The sequence below is a fragment of the Sinohyriopsis cumingii genome, chromosome 18, assembly GCF_028554795.1.
Source record: "Sinohyriopsis cumingii isolate HCF-2022 chromosome 18, ASM2855479v2, whole genome shotgun sequence".
Lineage (NCBI taxonomy): Eukaryota > Metazoa > Mollusca > Bivalvia > Unionida > Unionidae > Sinohyriopsis > Sinohyriopsis cumingii.
Window position 1 is genome coordinate 39,294,974 of NC_142978.1, and position 20,461 is coordinate 39,315,434.

Here is a 20,461-nt window from a genome sequence, read left to right on the forward strand (position 1 = left end):
GGAAAACGGAAACACGAACGTCTCGGGATAATTATCATTTTTTTAAATGATTAAAAAAGGTAACTTTCGACGTCTGTGGAGATAAACACACCAAATAGAACGTTGGTTAATAAACACGACAAAATAACACCTTGGCTGACAAACACGCCAAAATAACACCTTGGCTAAATACTGTTTTATTTTAATAACTATGGTGTAATTTGATTGTTAATTGGTATTTAATTAGTAAATTTTAGGATCATCACGCAATTACAGCAAAAAATTATCATCATCATCCTCATCGTGTTCGTCATCGTCGTTAGAATTCATGTCTGAAAATATTCCAATAATTATTCTAAAAGGTGAATATTACATATAAAATTTAAATATTAGATAAATTACAAATAAAATATGCAGTTGTGTATGTGCGATACATCAGCACAGTCCTGGCTATATGATGACGTGTAAGTTTATGTATTCCCAATAGGCATTCAGAACAAAGATGAATACCAACACAAAAAATGGTACAATCCTAAAGACAGAAAGTCACATTTTCTTTACATAAACATGGAATGTCATGAAGAGACGTGTCCATGGGGATAAAATGTTGGCTAAATGAATATATTTTATTCATATAATGTGTTTATGTGATGTTATGGAACAAAATATTCCTTTGTAAGAAACACATATCTGAAATCAAGACAAGAGACATACCAAAACATGTGATATGACCGGCTTTCCTGGTGGTGCTACCTGTCAGATTCAGGCGAAGTAACATACCTCGATTCGAGAATTAAACTATGATCTCTGTGAAGTAAGGCGCACAGCTATGGTTAATTCAAAGTAATACCGACAAATATAAAGGCTTTAGGGTTTAGAATCTAGTCTTGAATATATAAATAAAATCAAACTCGATAACTATATAAACTATTGCGAGTGGTTTTTACAAAGTCATCTAACAGAAAGGCTTTACAAATCAAGCAAAACATACAATCCTTATATATTATCTTAGGAAGCAACTTTGACTCTGCATTCTATTTCAGTGAAAACCTTTTTAAATGGTTGGAAAGCTTAAATGTTACACTTAATGCGACTCGGCACAAAATGTATTATAGTCTTCTTATTTTATTTCTTTCCCATATTTTCATCTTTGGTATAAAAACCTGTTCCAAATTATACGTTTGGTGAAATTCTAATGAATAATACAACTTGTATGGGTTCGTATGTTGCAAATGTTTTTTTTTTTTTTTAACGAAACGTTTTTACTTTATCAAAGAAGATGAAAGATAATTCCAGAGTTAATTACCTCACAAATGCATGCATGTTTATAGGGAATATTTTAGGGGAAAAAAAAAACTATGTTTATGTGTAATATTCTATCGTTTACAATAAAAATAATTGTGACTCTTTTAAGTATATCTTGTATAACCAGCTATTTTGTCGTAATGCGAAAATCCAAGATTCAAATTATCAAAAGAAAATCATGTTGTTGTTATTTTTCTTTGTTTTTTATACTTCAACAAATTGTGCATCATGTATACGTATTTACTCGTTGAAAAGGCGATAAATGTCCCCAATTTAGTCTATTATTTCTGCGGCAATTTTGTAATTGTTGGTGAACAACTTGTCTGTTTACAACAATGTTTCTCCCTCAGATTGAGAAAATCTAGCAACTTTACATGTACTGGATTTACAATACCAAAATTTAAATAAATTAATTTGACTCATCTACACTCACTACACTACACTAGCAAATGGGGACACAAGTTCAACTACTGTTAAAAAAATAAATTGCATTTTTACACGAAAATACAATCAAGTTTTGCACACAACTAAATAATTCATCTTTTATAGTGCATAATTCCTGAATTTTTGTGTGTCTCGACTGGCCTCATAAAAAATCAGAACCTTTGGTCCTCACCTGTAGCATCACCAGCTAAGGCTTGTATTACCAGGAAAGCACTGCTTTGGCGCGTGCCACCATAGTAACTGTCCAAAATTGACAGCGCAGAAGTGACAACTATTTGTATTAAGCGATTAAGTTATCGCGATAATAACATTGTTGCTACCAAGACCGTGTTTACCTGTGCGTATATCCTCCGTTAGAACAATGCAATAAACCTTTATTAAACAAGTTCAAAAGAAATTTGATTGGGCCATTCTGTCTCCAGAGCGTGCGCCTAAGAATTCATATACATAATAAATAATTCGAGTTGACAAAACGTTAACAATAAAAAAAAATATTTATATGATTTAATCTTGTATGTATTAAGTTATTTTAACCGTTTACTTAACAATGATGGCCTTTTAGAAGGAATGGATCTCCTGGGCAACTAGCTTAAGAAGCAGCGCGTTATTTTTGTGACAGATGTGCACGGCTATAGGCGTCGTTGGGGATTTTGTCAATGAAGTGGTGAGCAAATTTGCATAATAATCAAAACCGTTAGGCGGAGACTCTTCTTGATATAAGGCGTGGATCAAGTGCCATATGGGATCAAAAGGAAACGGGGAAAGTTGGAATCAAAAAGTTGGCTGATTCCGGAGGGTCGTTTACTTGCTGATATTTCCGGATCGGGTACGGATACTGGAACTAGTACTGCAAATGTGACACTTGTAAAAGTAGATTCTAAATTACCAAAGTGCCTTACCATCCTTAAAGGTAAATAAAATATTTTATGTTATATTCTTTAAATGGAAGATTTTTATTTTATGTTATAATCTATGAACGGGATATTTTATTTTATGTTACATTATATGAAGGAATATGTTATTTTATGTTACTTTCTATGGAGTGAATATTTTACTTTAGCTTACATTTTATGAAAGGAATATTTTTTGTTACTTTCTATGAATGGAATATTTCATCCTTTTTCTTCTATTTTTTTCACGAGTACACATTAATTGACAAAATTAACGTGCCATAAAAATCTCAGTCCTATCATATTATATGAAGTAGCAAAAATATTAATTTTGCCGTGATCATTTTAGTTATTGATTAAATCTCTTATAGTACATTATTAAACATTGCGTAAGCTGTCTTAAGTTTTTGTTCTCTTCCGAATTTGCTGTAATCCATATAATCGTTGTCGCTAGAATTGCTTACTGTATAATAATAATAATAATAATAATAATAATAATAATAATAATAATAATAATAATAATAAAAATGTTGACAGAGATGAATCATTAATTATATAGTAAATAATTCATTCATTATATCGCTAATTCCTTCATAAATTTACTTATTTTATTATATCTTGTTTTCAATCCCAAAAGGAGACGGCTCTATAAAGGTTACAAATCGTTCTGCACAATTAAGCTGATAATTATTATTATTGTTCTTGTTATTTGTTTAATATTGTGTGTTGATATAAAGATCGATGCTTATTTTCATCATCGTCGTCGTTGTCATCTTCACTCCTTTCCGTTGATTATGTTTCCATTTGAGTCACATTGCATTCTTCTTATGAAAAATAACAGCTAGCTGTACGTCTATTCTTGACCAAGTGATTCAACATAGATATCAATCTTTTGTTTTTCAATTTATTTTTGGCAGTTTTTCTTTTTATCGGCATCAGAATAGATATAATATGACCCAATGCCGTCTTTTATACGTTCATTTGAAACAGACTTCTTGCTGCTGTTTCCTGTCGATTGCTTTGCAGTAATTGTTGGGTTTCTCGTTTCGACTATCTGTCTGTCTGTCTGTCTATCTATCAATCAATGCAATGAAGAATACTCTTTTCAACTAATAACGCGAATGTTGATTAGTTGTTCAGATTGTTAATCCTCCGTATCCTGCTGCCTGCAACACTACTACTACTACTACCACTACTACTGCTGTTAATACTACTATTGCTATTACTACTACTGCTATTACAACAACTACTACTACTACTTTTACTACTACTACTACTACCACTAAAACTGCTACTACTACTACTTCTGCTACTACTACAACAAAACCGTTACCCTATTACTGCTGTAAAGAAACATGATGATATCAATAAAAGCAATAAAGACAAAATGCCGACTGCACACGAAGAACGGAGTTTAGTTTATAAAAATGAATAAGTGATGAGATTGCACTTAAGTTTTTTCCACTTACGTCTTCCTCTTTTTGCATGATTTGAAAACAGTGGCGTACTAAGGATAAATGGCGCACCGCTCCCTCCCCCCCCCCGTTAGTACACTTATGTCTACAAATAAAAAGATGCAGAACTTGACGACTCAGAGCCAACGTAAACAAAGCAAATAAATGAATAAGTAGATATTGGAGAGAGAGAGAGAGAGAGAGAGAGAGAGAGAGATGATGATGATGATGTTGACGATGATGATGAAAGAGATGGTTTTATGCAGTTTGCAGTTGGACCCAACTTATACAGTTGTGATGACTTCAAAATTCACATGTAGACGTAATCAAAATAGCACAAAGTTTTCTTCTAATTACTGAGAAAGAGTGATGGAAGTAAGGATAGAGCACACCGGCTTGTAGTATTGTAAATTCGCTTACTTGAAGAAAAACCCCACACATCGACGGTGATTTTTTAAAATAGATTATGTTAAGATATATGTGTGTGTGTGTGTGTGTGTGTGTGTGTGTGTGTGTGTGTGTAATGGAAGAACAAGTTCAGAAGATTGCTAAAAACGAACACCAAATTATAATTTTAATAGACAAAATATTTTATCATCAATTAAAGAGAGAGTGATTAAACTTCGTGTATACGACTTGTATAGGAGAAACAGTGGCTGAGACTATTTGATTATTTCTTTACATTTTTGTCTTTTAAGGTTTCGTGTCCCGATATGGAAATTTATTAAATTTACCCTTTCTTTCGTCTCTATAAGATTCAACAAAGACATTTTTTAAAGATGATTTTTCATAGTAATTTCGTTTATGGAAAGACAGGCCACATGCCCGTATGAAGCGAGTTTGAAGGCTGTTTTATCAGATAATATTTTGCACCGATTTTTAATATTTAATTCATGCAAAATTATGGTGGCAAATTTGTGAGAGTCAAATTTATTATGACATTGATTGTCTTGAGTTGAAAGTGTCACTGACTACAGAATGGGTCAATGTATAATTTTATTCCCAAAATTACTGAACCCACAGGGCGCGTTCACCGGAACTCAAAATTGAGTTTTTATCTAACAGAGACATCTTTTTCTTCGGCTCAGCATGAGTATTCATTGCCGTACTATAAATTGCATTTAGCATTTGCCGGATTCTGAAGGGTGTGTCAGGCAAGATAAATACAGCTATAATAGTATGCATAGTTCAGCAAATGTATGCAAAGAGTGGGGTTCAGAATGTATGAGTTCTCCCGTAGATCGCCCAATTTGCTGGCGGTCAAAATATGACCATCATATGAAAGGCCTTAATTAAAGTCAGTGATGGTGTTTTTGATCCAATTAAGTGCCATTAGCTATATTTCTTTTGTTCCTACCCCTCTGTATGACCAATACACCTATCCCCTTCGGACACTGGCCAAACGTGGTGTCAGCGTTAGGGGTAATGGACATTGCAGAAGTTTGACGAGCATTTACAGTGTTCCGTCGACATTTAAAAGTAGCAAATAATGTATTCAAATCTTATAGAAACAGATTTCCCAACATCTATTCTGCACAAAGCACCCCCCCCCCCGCTCCAACAATGTTTTCTCAAAAGCAAACTGAAATATAATAACTACAGCTACAGACATTACTCGATATCATTAAACTGATTTGAATAAAATAAATCTGTTTAAGCCAAGATTAATGCATTACTACAGTTACTTGTCCATTTCGCTGACTTAATGTTTCCATTGCGCGCAATCGGTTTAGTTAGTTTTACTGATTGTGTGATCAGCTATTAGCACCTGACCGTGTAGTCCTCTTCACTGACCGTGTAGTCAGTTGTATGCATATAACTGTATCAGTTTGATTAGTCAAATTTACCAGGTAAATTATATTTAACGGCGGAGTCTAAGAATGAGAAATGAAATATAATGAATACACAGTTTGCTCGCGAAAAAGGCACTTCGCAATTACAAATTTATAGATGCAACCAATGTGCACGCTTTAGTCTCGTTCGATGAGTTCTTGGGAGACTCCAGACAATCGAAAGGAGACAAAACCAAGTCGCACAAGCATCTGATTGAGCGAAACTACACTAGTTTCGGATTCCAAATCATAGATCATTGTAAATTCATGAACGGATACGAAAATATGTCCATTTTATCTGAAATCGATTTCGAAATGGCTTATCGGTTTCTGTGGGATATATTCAAAATATTATAATACGTTCATAATTCATGGAGAAAAATTTCAAAGGCAGACCTTTAAATTCAACTAGTGACAAAACTTAGTTTTCTTGAAAATTGTGAGAGACAAAAACTTGTCGTAGTTGTTAAAACCATCATGTAATGCCAAGATGGTTTGGGCACACCAGCAGTGTTAGCAATTTACAAAATCGTGATTGCGAAGTATAATATCAGATTTTGTTCGATTCTGTTTACAATGGAGGACTTTCTTATAATTATTCAAGGAATATTTGCCTTAGAAGTTGTTCAACGGATAGTAACTAATGAAAGCCATGGGTGGAAAATTCTGAAAATGACTTTAACTGTGCACAGGATTGCCATTTGTATGGCAGGGGAGTGACAGAGTGATTCCGCTATCAACATATAGCGAATATCGTTAAGACATCACTAATCAACCGTACTACATAGATATTAAACTGAACAGCCAATGTTACAACCGATAATGATTACCGATAATGTAATAATTACCGATATCTAATGATTAACGATAATATAATAACTACCGAAAGTATAATGATAACCGATAATGTAATAATTATTGAAACGTAATGACTGTCGATAATGTAATAATTACCGATAATGTAATAATTATTGATATTGTAATAATTATTGATATTGTAATAATTATTGATATTGTAATAATTATTGATATTGTAATAATTACCGAAATTTAATGATTATCGATAATATGATAATTATCGTTTGTATAATACTATCCAGTAACGTAATTTATTTGACCAATAAATCAGTTTTACATGCAATGTAATCAAAATTAAACTAACAATTTTAAAACAATTAAAAGATCATCAAACAGCATTCTGACTAATAAAATAATAATATCCTTTCCCAATCATGTTATACAAGTTTTACTAATAATATAGTAACTGGTCCAGTATATTGATGTAATAATTCGTCCAGTATATTGATGTTAATAATTCGTCCAGTATATTAATGTAATAATTCGTCCAGTATACTGATGTAATAATTCGTCCAGTATATTGATGTTAATAATTCGTCCAGTATATTAATGTAATAATTCGTCCAGTATATTGATGTTAATAATTCGTCCAGTATATTGATGTTAATAATTCGTCCAGTATATTGATGTAATAATTCGTCCAGTATATTGATGTAATAATTCGTCCAGTATATTGATGTAATAATTCGTCCAGTATATTGATGTAATAATTCGTCCAGTATATTGATGTAATAATTCGTCCAGTATATTGATGTAATAATTCGTCCAGTATATTGATGTTAATAATTCGTCCAGTATATTGATGTAATAATTCGTCCAGTATATTGATGTTAATAATTCGTCCAGTATATTGATGTAATAATTCGTCCAGTATATTGATGTAATAATTCGTCCAGTATATTGATGTTAATAATTCGTCCAGTATGTTGGCTTAAATGTATATCATTTTATCTGAATGACAAAAAGGGAGGGCAACGTGATTTTTCTTTTATCGTGGCTTTAAAAACGTGACTCAGGTTTAATATTTGCTTCTGGAACCTCATGGCTGGTATGTTTTTCGGTAAAAGTACATCGATGGAGGAACTAACCGGCAAAAAGTACAACCAGCCGGACATCTAGATTGGTACACATAATACCGTAGTCATGTTGTCTCATTTATAAGAGTCATAAGTTCCACGTAGCATGTAGAGAAGACGTTGACATTTTAATATTTTTTCAAATATATGCTTTCTCGCCGAACGTAAATACTGTTCTACACTTTCTCAAAATTGAAACAGATATTTTTTTCTTTAAATTACCCTGCAAGATAACGCAGTTACCTTATGAACAGTATTATATAATCTCGTCTGCGACTGACTTATGCATCATATTTCTAACATATATCTGCTGAGACCCCACCGCCATATCATCGTCATGTACTCGACTTTGTCCATTATTTTCAGATAGTTATTTTTAATTTTGCATTATCGGTTTGATGTTTGCTGCATTACAGCTTAATATCGAACAACACCATGGGCTGAGATTTATGACATTATCAGTTATTATTACATTGTGGATTTATTATTACAATATTATTGCAAAAAAAAAATGGCCAATTTAAAGAAGAAAGGACTAGAATTAATGTATATATACAAAATAAAACCCTGTCAAGAGGAGAGATATTCTAAATAAATTCCTTTAAGTATGACATGCTCTTAATTAAGAGAAAATAAATTTAAGATTGAATACCAGCCATTTGAATCTTTTCAGCATCGCCAATATATAGGCTAGGAATGAAATCTTGCATCTATTTCCGACACGACGGCGTTTTTCTTGTCCTTCACCTTCTAAATGAAACTTCAACGTCTTATCTAGATAATTAAAATAAACGGACGTTTGTCACTAATGACAAAAATCTATTAAATATGACAGCGCATTTTTATCAAAAGATGTGGCGGACTGATGCTTAATGGTCATCGAGTTAAAGTTCAAATTTAGGAGTGCGCTGTACAATGTTGGCAACCCACGGTCGATTTCCACCAAAACAGCGTTTAAGAATAGGTAAGCGCAGCGAATGTCCATTTGTTTGCCAGACCGCATGCCGGGATGGATTTATGATAATGAAGTACACTCTGTTCTGTATAAATCGTTGGCACAGGAGCACCTGCTACAGAGTCGTACAAATAGCCCCCCCCCCCCAATTTTGACTATTAATTTTATGGTTACAAGTGACGTTATGATGTGTTTGACTGACATCTCAAGTGGTGTTAAGCCACATGAAATTCGTATGCAGATTGTTCCGAAATCGCTTTTATAAATATCTTGTGACAATTTTAGGGTAAATAGTTTTGAAATATAATGTACATTGACACGTGCAGACGTTTCGGATGTTTACATGCAGCTTTGAACTACTTTTCATGAACTTTCCAAAAGGTTTTGACTAGTTGCAACTTTCTCGAGATATTCTGCAAGAGTCTGATCGACACCCAGTGACTGGAAATGAATATAAAGAAACACTATAATGGATCATCACTGTCAAGGCGATTGGGGTAAGATATAGGGGTTCAAAAACCAAGGTTAGATGAAAATATAACGCTCTTAATTTTTGTCGTTTATTTACTTTGTTTGATGTTTGTATTGTCATATTTATAATTATTATACTGATTGACGCAGCTAAATATGTGTACATCATATTACAAAACTCGTGGTCATCTATACATATGACATTTGTTAAACGTGTTCTAACGGCGGATATGTAGAGGGGAGTATTTATCTTATATGAAACGTTAGAGACAGAAAATAAAATTTTTATCAAGCACCGATTCACATTAATTTAATTTGTTTTCAAACTTGACCTAATTTCTCTGGGAGAGAATAATGCTACCCACATTAAATGACAATTTATACTTTTTACTAATTAGGCAAGATGTTCATGAAATCTACAAAGGTTAATTTTCCATGCACAAGAAACTTCTAATTGCAGAATGGACCACATTATTGCTTGACTATAGTATTTATCGCACAAACCTCATAATGTCTGTGGCAGATGTAATATCAGCAATCACATCATAATAAAATTCAATTATTCGATGATTGATGGGCAAGGAACTAATTAAAATTCACACGAGGCAACTGATGAAACTGGTCTTGCTGAAAAGGGTTACAATAACTGGCGTTGTAGAACTTCCCCTGGGGAATTAGGTCCCGGTTAAACTAAGCCCAGGGCTATCCTGCGAAATGTCAGATAGCACCGTTTGTCCTTTTCTATCTCGCAAAGTAGACGAAAATATTTTGCTGCTACTGACGTTATATAGTTCAGACTGAAATATCACACCTCTGTTATTGTAAAAACATTGTGCCAAAAATGGGCAGGAAATACTATCTTCCAAGTGACCGAAGTTGAGTTTGTTTGAATTTACACACTGTCGGCTGACATTTAAATTTTCGATATTTTCTATGAAATCGAGATGCTTCCTTCTCTTTAAAGTAAATGTCGCAAATGGAAAATGACAAACCTGTCCATCACGTTCATTTTGCCAGAGCTTATCCATCAACGAAACAATGTACTATGCATGTCAGTAACAAAATTGGATAAGGGAACAAAGAATAGAATTTGGAATATTGGAATATGGCCACTGGTACAATACGGTGTAAATAAAACAAATTGGCTCTGATAAACTATTCACATACAGCGTACTGATGCAGTGTTCAGAAACAATTAGAAACTCAACATTTGGTAGATATGTGGTAATGAACTGGTAGAGTTAGACTGTCTGAAAAGCTGACTGCCATTATAACGAGCACGCTATCAGGCCCGGCCCTAGGACAAGGCGAACGAAGCAACCGCCTTGGGTCCCGCACACCCTAAGGCCGGGCCTGCATGCTATGCCTCATTCAACTTGTGATTGTTTCATTTGCTCTACGTATTTACCTCTTATTATGACATGATTCAGAATGCAAGATATATCTCTGCTGAATATATCAGACGACTGAGGTAAAACAGCCATATAATCATTGCGGTATTATTTGCTCCTGCTCACGTGTATACATGACGATTCAAATTAATGATGCAAGCGGACATACTGAGTGGACATGAGCGTGAGATGCTTTTGTTTGATCTACAGTGACTAAAATGCACAGTAGCTTAGAAACTTGAAACGGTGTTTCAAAAACATGTTTTACTAAGTAATGGTTCTTTTGATAAACATGATTTTAAAACTACTGGAATTTTCGTCGAGCTGCACATCCGATAGGAAAATCACACATATTGGCTTGTGTTTATGTGTATGATTTAAATTTTTAATGTAGCTTTAACACATTTTCAGCCATATCGGGGGCCCCGAGTGACCGAGTGGTCTAAAACGCTCTCCGTTGCGGATCACTGCCATCTCAACTCTGTCTGCGCTTGTTCGAGTCTCGCATTCAGCCATTGTGGGTATGTGAGAAAGCTTGCCAGTAGCTTCTCGTGGGTCGGTGGTTCTTTCCGGGGTTTTCCTGTGTTCTTCCTCCACCATTAATACTGGCCACCATGTATAGCCTATCGTGTGCTGAAAATGGCGTTAAACCTCACAACAACAACAACAAGAACAACAACATCAGCATATCGCTTCGATGTCTGTAGTGTGGGAGTTTATAGTGATGCATAGCACTAGGGCATAATGCCGCACACATGTAGCATGATGTCCCACCCAGTCACATTAATCCTGACACCAGGCCGACCAGTCCAAACACTAACCCCTTAATGCTGAGCGGCAAGCGAGGCAACTGCTTGTAAATTTTTGTAAGTCTTTGGTATGACTCGGCCGGTGTTCGAACCCGCGACCTCCCGCATCCGAGGCCCACGCTCTATCCACTAGGCCACCGGTAAGGTCTGCATATTTCAAGAAAAGAAATAACAGAAAAATTATACTAAACTGTACACTTAAGCAAATACATACATTTATATCATTTAATTGTAAAGGTTGGTCCTGCGTCTTCGACTGTCATTCACGTGCATGTTTCGTTTACACTTTTACCAATTTTGTAAACGTCTATAGACAATAAAGTAATCAGTTTACACGAGCAGCCTTTCTATCATTACCAAAAATATACCGTCGATATGTGTAGGTATTCTAAAAAGTGTGATCAAAGAACGTAACAATAATATCCACTCACGAACTTACCACTACATAGTACAGAAGAAAATAATTATAATTTCTGAATAAATGTAAAATATATCATCTACATCAGATCAGCTTCTCTTGGCAGGTATTAAAATGACAGCAATAAATATGTTTGACTTTTAATGATGATTATAAAAAACTAAATAAATAAATATCCGTCAGAACGCTCCGTATAATTTGGGATCACACACACACACACACACGCACACAAGCGCGCACACGCACGCGCACGCGCACACGCACACACACAATGTGATCTTTAGACATATACATAAAATAACTTATTTTTTGAAAGAGCTTCTAGATAATCTGTCATATATTTTAAATTTAAACCGTTGCAAATACCTCAAATCTGGGCGCTAAAGTGATTAAAAATATTTGTTATGCTTTATTAACTGAAATTGATTTGAGACATCGATAGTTTTAAATGTTGCACAGTGATGGCAATGATATTGTGTGACATCTAAAATCAAAAGAAACGCGGTATCAATGATTCTCACATTTCTACCCAAACAGATGACATTATTTTCTGTGACAGATGTGCAGTCCGCATCCTTTGTCTGGATTATTACGCATGTCCCTATCAATCGGACATCTTTGGATAGATGACGTAATCACATAAGTGGAGAAGTCACGATCAAATGAGACAACGCAAGACTTAAATGGGTGTTTTTTATTCTGTCTTCAGTGATCATAGAAAATGTAACTTTTTTACAATTACTTGCACATATGGCCACTTAGCACATCTAGCCGATGCGATTAATGGCCCTGTTTGTCGTTTTATCGATTTTGTTTCCTTCAACACCAGCAAAGTTCATAGTTTCAAACAGAATTTGATTAGCATCAAGCTTGGTATACGGCGTAAATGATGCAGACGCAGAAACTGCCACGAGTGTATTGCAAAAGCGGATTGTGGGGTAAAGCCTGAAGACAATTTAATCGGACAGTGTCTGGGTATCAGTGGCGTCACTAGGGTTGGTGTCACCCAGTGCGTTAACTCATGCTGTCACTCCCAGATAAGTCATGTTGTCACCCCATGGACCTCCTTCCGTAACAGACCATACAGAATCCTTAGTAATGTCATTTTGGTGTTACCCGGTGCGGTCTGCACACCCACCCACCCCACCCCCTAGTGACACCACTGCTGGGTATACACAGAAAACGGAAAGGATAAAATGTTTGACTCAAATTTCCAGAACCTTTTGAAATTCAGATGAAGTTTCATGTATGTATATATATATATATATATATATATATATATATATATATATATATATATATATATATATATATATATATACATACATACATGTGTGTGTGTGTGTGAAGGTTATACAGTTTGATTATGTAGAGAATGTTATTGTGATATTTCTATGCTTTAAATATTAGTTTTTCTATTTATAGCAAAACAGTAATACTTTATCATTGTAGTTTTTTAACTTTGTAATATCGATGCAATATATTTGTTTAGCTAATACGAATCAGACATTTTCCAGCTGAATTGTGCTGAAAAAAGAGACAGTGTATCGCAATGTTTCTGAGATGCTCAGAAATTCTATGACTTACAGGTAATGTTGATTAGGGTTTCCGCTGATCGTGAATCGGATTATGCAGGTAGAAGATACAATACATATGTCCAAAAGAAACCCAACACCCTGGCTCTTTACCCGTATTACATGCAAACATGAACATGATTTTTCAATGAAGTTATCTACGGCATTATTAAACACCAGAAACTGCAGCCTTCATATTTAGATTGTTTACTATCTTTCTTAGTATTTGGTTTTTAGTCATGATATTTACACGGTATTGGGTTGTTTTAGAATGTGTACCAGTTTAACATTTTACAGGTCGATTTTCATCCCAATTGTCATTCTCGTTCTCTGTATTAATAGGCGTGCATACATATTTTCAATACTTTAGAATCTCCAAAATAAGAAATTTTAAAATAGTATTTAAATCTTAAAGGAGGGGATGGGTATGTTTCTCTAAGACAGTATGCACTGATTTCTGTGAAACAGAAAAGATTTATATATATTGAAAACATGTCCATAGAGGGAAACATTCTGTACGTATTATGCAAATATGATTAACTTTTACCTTATCGATCCAAACAAATTAACAAATGTTATTAAACATTTTTTTAAAAAAAGTAATACTCTATTTTGATGCATTTTTGCATTTGTCACAAGTAAGAAAACAACAAATCAACTTCTTCCTTACAGTTTGGGTTTTTCTAAATTTTAATTCCTATTCTTCGGGAATTGCAATTATAATTTTGTGTGTGTGACTACCTTCTTATTTTGTAACGGCTATCAGAATTAAAATAGTGGAAGAATGTGCCAACATTTTAGTAATAAAAAATAACAAAAGAAAATTTCCCGACGGGGGTCAGTTTTCAGAATACTTGGGATTAGAAGGGTCATTTCAAGACAACACAAGAATTCGCTTATTCAATTTAAAAAAAACAAAAAAAAACAACGCTGGCATATTCATGAAATGTCGCATTAAATTCATATTTATGGTTATTATGTAAACATGGCGAAGAAAAAGAAGGATCGAAATTGAATTATATTGGTATTACTGATAGAATCCTGCAAGTGGCCCCTTTACGTAAACCTCAATAAACAAACGTCAACACTCCAGACTCAGCCTCCAAATCTTGAAGGATTATTGAAAGAAGTAGCAACAGCACGAGGACGTCTATGGTTTGGAAGTCATTTTGCGAAATATCTTGTTTCCTAGTGACCACTATCTCGTTGCTAAGCGTATTTATGCATCAAGTCGTAAAATTCAATGAAGTGTTTTTCTTCCTCTTACGAGATTGCAACTCACGAGTAATGAAGTGAAGAGCGTAGACCGATGGGTTTGTTTTGCAATTCTTGGAAGCCGAACTCAATCGATATGGTACTCTGTTGTAGCAAATTAGTCTCCTCGACATATTTAATTTCTAGCATTAAACGTTAGGAAGCCTCTTCAGGAAAACATCTTTTTGGAAGACTTAAACATTTAAAGACGTATCAAAATGTTTTTTTCAGTCTGTTTTAAAATGGAGTACATAAGCGAATGTTAGCAAAGTGCTTTACCATAAACCGGCAATGCATTTTAATTAAGTTAAGACGTAATGGAAACTTTGTCATTGCTCAGCTAAAACTTTTGTGGAGTAACTTTTACTTGAACGAAATTAAGCAGCGATTAAAAAAAAAAATATGAAAAAGAAACAAATAAAAAAAGTGTTACGTGGCAGCTTAGGTTGTGTTATAGGTGGAATAAATCGTGTAAAAAAAAGAGGTGCAAAGCAGACTCGTGAACAAATCATTATTACCACACCGCACCCATCTCTACTTATTACACGCCGGCATGAGTCCCCAAAAAATCACACGCTGCCACTTTAATGATTTTACTTCAAATTAAGTATAAAATGTGGGAGGTCTCTTTCTTGTGTGGTTTAGGTTCATCAGATTATTAGACGAAAGAATAAACTTAACTGAATCAGAGACTCCGATTTGAATTATAAATCAGCAAGGAAAAATTAATTTAGCGTTTCACGTGACCATATCATCGCATTCAACGTTCTTGTTTACCTGGAGCTAAACCGAGAAACTATCAAAACCAGTTGTACGTGGTGGGTTGGTGGATAATCTGAAGGGATGGGTGGGGTGAATGGGTTAACTTTCTGTTGTGTAAGCATCTTTGAAACTCCTGAAATAATTGCCAAAAGTCGCACTAGTTTAGTTACTCAAACAATTTTCTTTAATTCCTATAATCATTTCATTGCAAAGACAGTTGGATCTTAAACAAGTTTAGTTAGTTACGAGTTCCTCTCCATATGGTATTAACTTCTCATTAATATCCATTGAAGAACAATTAAGTCATTTTGATTTGATAGTATAATTATTGATTGATGAGATTTTTTATATATAAAAGAAATATGATGAACAATAATCAGCAAATTACACACATACTGGCTCTGGTGACTAGAATGAAATATTTCAGGCAACGAGTTCTATTCAATTTTCTTTCAAGTAGAAAATTTTACTTGAAACTGCGACCGGTGCGAATGCATACGACAAAAATTTCCGTGCAAGAAATACTTTATAATTCTTCGGAAAATCACTGACAAAGTGATCAAAGTCAGCTCCATTAACATTTCACATATCACACGTGTTCTTTCCGCCGACTCAGAATGAAACACGAATGCAGTTTTTGTGTATGAAACACGTGTGCAGTTTTTGTGTATGAAACACTTATGCAGTTTTTGTGTATTTCTTACCCGTTACATATCACCACTGTCCCTTGATGCTTCAAAGCGTATAGGCAACAAACAGATCCAAGGTATATTTCAGACGTAAAGTTATGAGACATTAAATTTCGCAGAGAGCTAACCATATTTACATTTCACACTGCAGTAGTTTTAAGCTTCCATCTAGAACGAAATTTCCATAAACTGACGCCTTCTGCAAACGTCCCTAAACCTGTCCTTTTATAAATGTCATCATCAACCAAATGACTACTTAGCATGATGTTGAGTCATTTTAGTGCAAATTAAACCGCAGTAATCCTCCATATTGTTGTATTATTCCAAGCTTGTTGTATCACTCCAAGTTCTACGCATATTGTAATCTTCCATACTGTTGTATCATTCCACGCTTTACGCAAATCGTTATCTTCTTTACTCCTCTACACAAATCGTAATCCTCCATACTGTTGTATCATTCCAAGCTTGTTGTATCACTCCAAGTTCTACGCATATTGTAATCTTCCATCATTCCAAGCTCTACGCAAATCGATATGGTCAATGTACTCTTGTTGTATCACTCCAAGTTCTACGAATACCGTAATCCTCCATGTTGTATCATTCCACGCTCTACGCAAATCGTTATCTTCTTTATTCTTGTTACATCACTCTAAGATCTACGAAAGTTGTAATCCTTCATATTGTTTTATTCATTCCAAGCTCGACGCAAATTCGTAATGGTCGACGTCGTAATATAACCAGATTATTCTTTCGTTGTTAATGTTGTTTCAATTAGTAATTTTGCTTTCAGAAAGTTTGCACAAAATCAATACAGTCATATTTGGTTTTCTGAGTTTATACCTTCGCCAAAACCTCATACGTATGGTACATTTGAAACCGACTTCAGACTGAAAAAAATGCTAAATTGTATTCCGCTGAGAAAACATATAACGGGTTTAACCAGATTCAAACGTGTGCCTCATCAACTTGCAAATAAACAAAAACAGGAAAAGATTTTAAATCATTGATAGAAACAAAGAACTTATAAATTCTGTACTTAAAAAAGGAGACGATGAATACCATTGTTGGTATGTTTCTTTGTCAAGTAGATAACGGCATATTGAACTTTCTTACAGAGATATTTAAAAAATTAATCCCGCCGTAGACAAATATAAAAATACTTACGTACACATTTATCGTCTGGATGCCGCATATAATAAGTTCAAGTGCTTATCACACACACACACACACACACACACACACATATATATATATATATATATATATATATATATATATATATATATATATATATATATATATATATATATATATATATATATATATATATATATATATATATATATATATATATATATATATATATATATCACTCTAAAGATGTTAAGTTGTTACGTACTCGATGACGAGTTTATACTTGGTAAAAAATAATTTCTTCTTAGATATTAAAAGATCTTCTTACAGTCAGATAATGGACCGTGCCAGAAAAATAATAGCTGGATTTTGTCTTCAGAGTGTAGTGCTTGACGAAAGAATGACACATAAATAAATGTTCATCAGGATCCGATATTAAGGTAATCTTCGTTCTGTGTTTAAACAATCATTAACGAAAATATAAATACAATTTTGTTTAAGAATTTGTGCATGTTTTAAAGTATCAGTAATCTTTATAAAAAAAAAGAAAAACTGAATAAACAAACATAAATTCACCTTTAAAAATCTAATCAGGTTTGCTTATTAAAGTATCTTGGCTAGAAGGATGATAATATTGTTGTAAACGTTTTCTTACCTTGATGAAGGTGCATCAGTGACCCACTGACTGGCATGTTTTATTGGACTCATTGCCTCTTCTGGGTAAATGGGATGGTCCGTGTACTGGATTTCTTCCCGCACATTCCTGGATTATACTGGAGTATTTTTGCTGAGTGCAGATATGACATTTAAAATTTTGTATCGCGAGTATAAGAAATAAGTACGTTACATGCAGAGTGACGTCAAATGTTTTGCCAGAATTCTGGACCTTTTATTAGGCAAGGTCGGTGGAATGATATGTGGTGCCATAGGCGATTCTTCCACCTTCCGCCGCCCCGCACCTCAGGGTGAAACGCTTACTATAATCTGATCATTGGTATAAATAAAAATTTATTAATTTCATTATTTAGTCTCCATATTTAATAATGATAAATGAATAGCATGGCAGTGCCATATTTCATGATAATAAACGAATAACCTAACAGTGTACTTCATTTTGGCCCCTACCCCAATCTTGGCGTCTTATGCGAACGCCTAGTCTAAACAGGCCCTGATCAGCAGTTAAGCACAAAAAAATCCTCGTTTAATGGATAATCATACCACTAAGGAAAGAAGAAGCACAGAATAGACCTACCTATAAGTGTCATGGCATTGTTTCATGTAATTTGACATCAAATTTGTAAAATTTGCAAATAGCAGAGACACACTGAAACTAAATTAAGCAGTAGAAGCAAGAAACAACAAAGTAAATTTAAAACAAAACAAAATCCGCATTCTCACAGTATTCGTCTATATATCCGCAATACGAAGAAAAATCCACAGTATGGTCAGTCTGTTTGTTTTGAATTTATTTGTATTTTCTTCTTTGCAAACCACCATTTATATATAATCATTTTAAATTTATTTATATTTTCTTCTTTGCAATCCACCAATGATATATATAATGGCCACAATTCTTACTTGTGTCCTGTCGTGCACAACTTTCGAATCTTAATATGGGTTGTTGTTCTTATAAATATGGGTTGTTGTTCTTATAAATATGGGGTTATATACTCGCATTCTGTTATGTAAAAACCGAATTTCAATATGTTTTATATATTACTTTTATTTCTGTAAAATGCATTATATGATATCGGGCAATATCTGGGATTTAGGTAGCATTTGGGATCAACTACATGACCTTTCAGGGGCCCCGAGTGGCCGAGTGGTCTAAAGCGCTCTCCGTTACGGATCACTGCCATCTCACCTCTGTCTGCATGGGTTCGAGTCTCGGATTCGGCTAATGTGGTTATGTGAAAAAGCTTGCCAGTAGCTTCTTGTGGGTCGGTGGTTCTTTCCGGGTTCTTCCTCCACCATTAATACTGGCCGCCATGTATAGCTATCGTGTGCTGAAAAATGACGTTAAACCCTACAACAACAACAACAACATGACCTTTCTAAACCGGTTGCTAGAAAAAAATAGTAACAACGGCTTTTACGATTCAAGGGGATAAACATTATCATTTGAAAGCTTTCAGAAAACCATAATTTCAATTGAAGACATCTTATTATATTTGGTTGCTAACCATAAATTCATTTTTCCTGGTGGGTCATAGAAAGAAAATCTTCGAATGTGTGATTCTTAGACTTGACGGTATATTATAGCAATGCTAGATTCAGGGCGTTTACTTCTTTCGCCTTGTATATTGTTGAAGATCACGTTTTACCCGTATTAGAACCAGTATGATAGCACGAGTATTCAGCGAAATGGAAAATATGGCTCCATTTCTTCTTACTCTCTTCCACGGCACGCGATATCCAAGGTAGATCGCACGTGTCTCGCACGTGCAACTGGCCACCACTAAAATACGGAACAGTTTAAGTTTCTCGTATGCGGAATCGGCACCACAATCAAGATTTAATTTGAAAGTTATATTATCACAGGCGCGTGCTAACGAAGTATTTCCGCTATTTTTATTTCTTTCGTCGAGTTGTGGCAAAGTGAAGTCTTTTCTGAGTTTCACATTAATCGTCAAACTAGAGCAGTGCTTTGTAGGGGAAATTTCTTAATATTTTATCTGTGTATTAAATGCCACAACCAGCGGGATTGCTCTTTCTTGAGAAGTGACTCTAATATTGACAGATCTACGTTGAAAATAAATCAGTATGTGAAATATGAATATGAATGGTCTGAATTAGAAACCTAACAGACGGATCTATATATTTATTAATGTCACCAAATATGAAAGTGATCACTTTTCCGACTGCGACATGAAAAGTATTTTAGTTTGCATTCAAGTTTTTGCAGGTCTGGTAGGAGAAGGATGTGGGGCTGTATACATTGACATAGGTACGCAAATGAAACTTCGGATTATGAGAAACGCTTGTTTATTTATTTTTTATATATAGTTTTATTGGCTTAGCTTATTTCTTGGTTAATTACCTTTTCCTTTCACATGTTCTTGTTGATAATTTCAATAAAATCAATTTTTATTTAGGCGCACCATAGAACAAAATATATAAAGTTTTGTTGCGATATGTTTGCTGACTATGTGCATATTTATGCACT

At 34.2% G+C, this 20,461-nt stretch overlaps 1 protein-coding gene across 1 annotated transcript in view; it reads left to right on the plus strand.

Annotated features, from left to right (window-relative positions):
* The first annotated feature begins 2,494 nt into the window (after positions 1-2,494).
* Positions 2,495-20,461, plus strand: part of LOC149776444 (uncharacterized) — a 43,076-nt gene continuing 25,109 nt past the window's right edge. The window contains exon 1 of the mRNA XM_089942392.1: positions 2,495-2,638. The gene's annotated coding sequence lies outside the window, so the exon portion shown is untranslated. The remainder of the gene's footprint in view (positions 2,639-20,461) is intronic.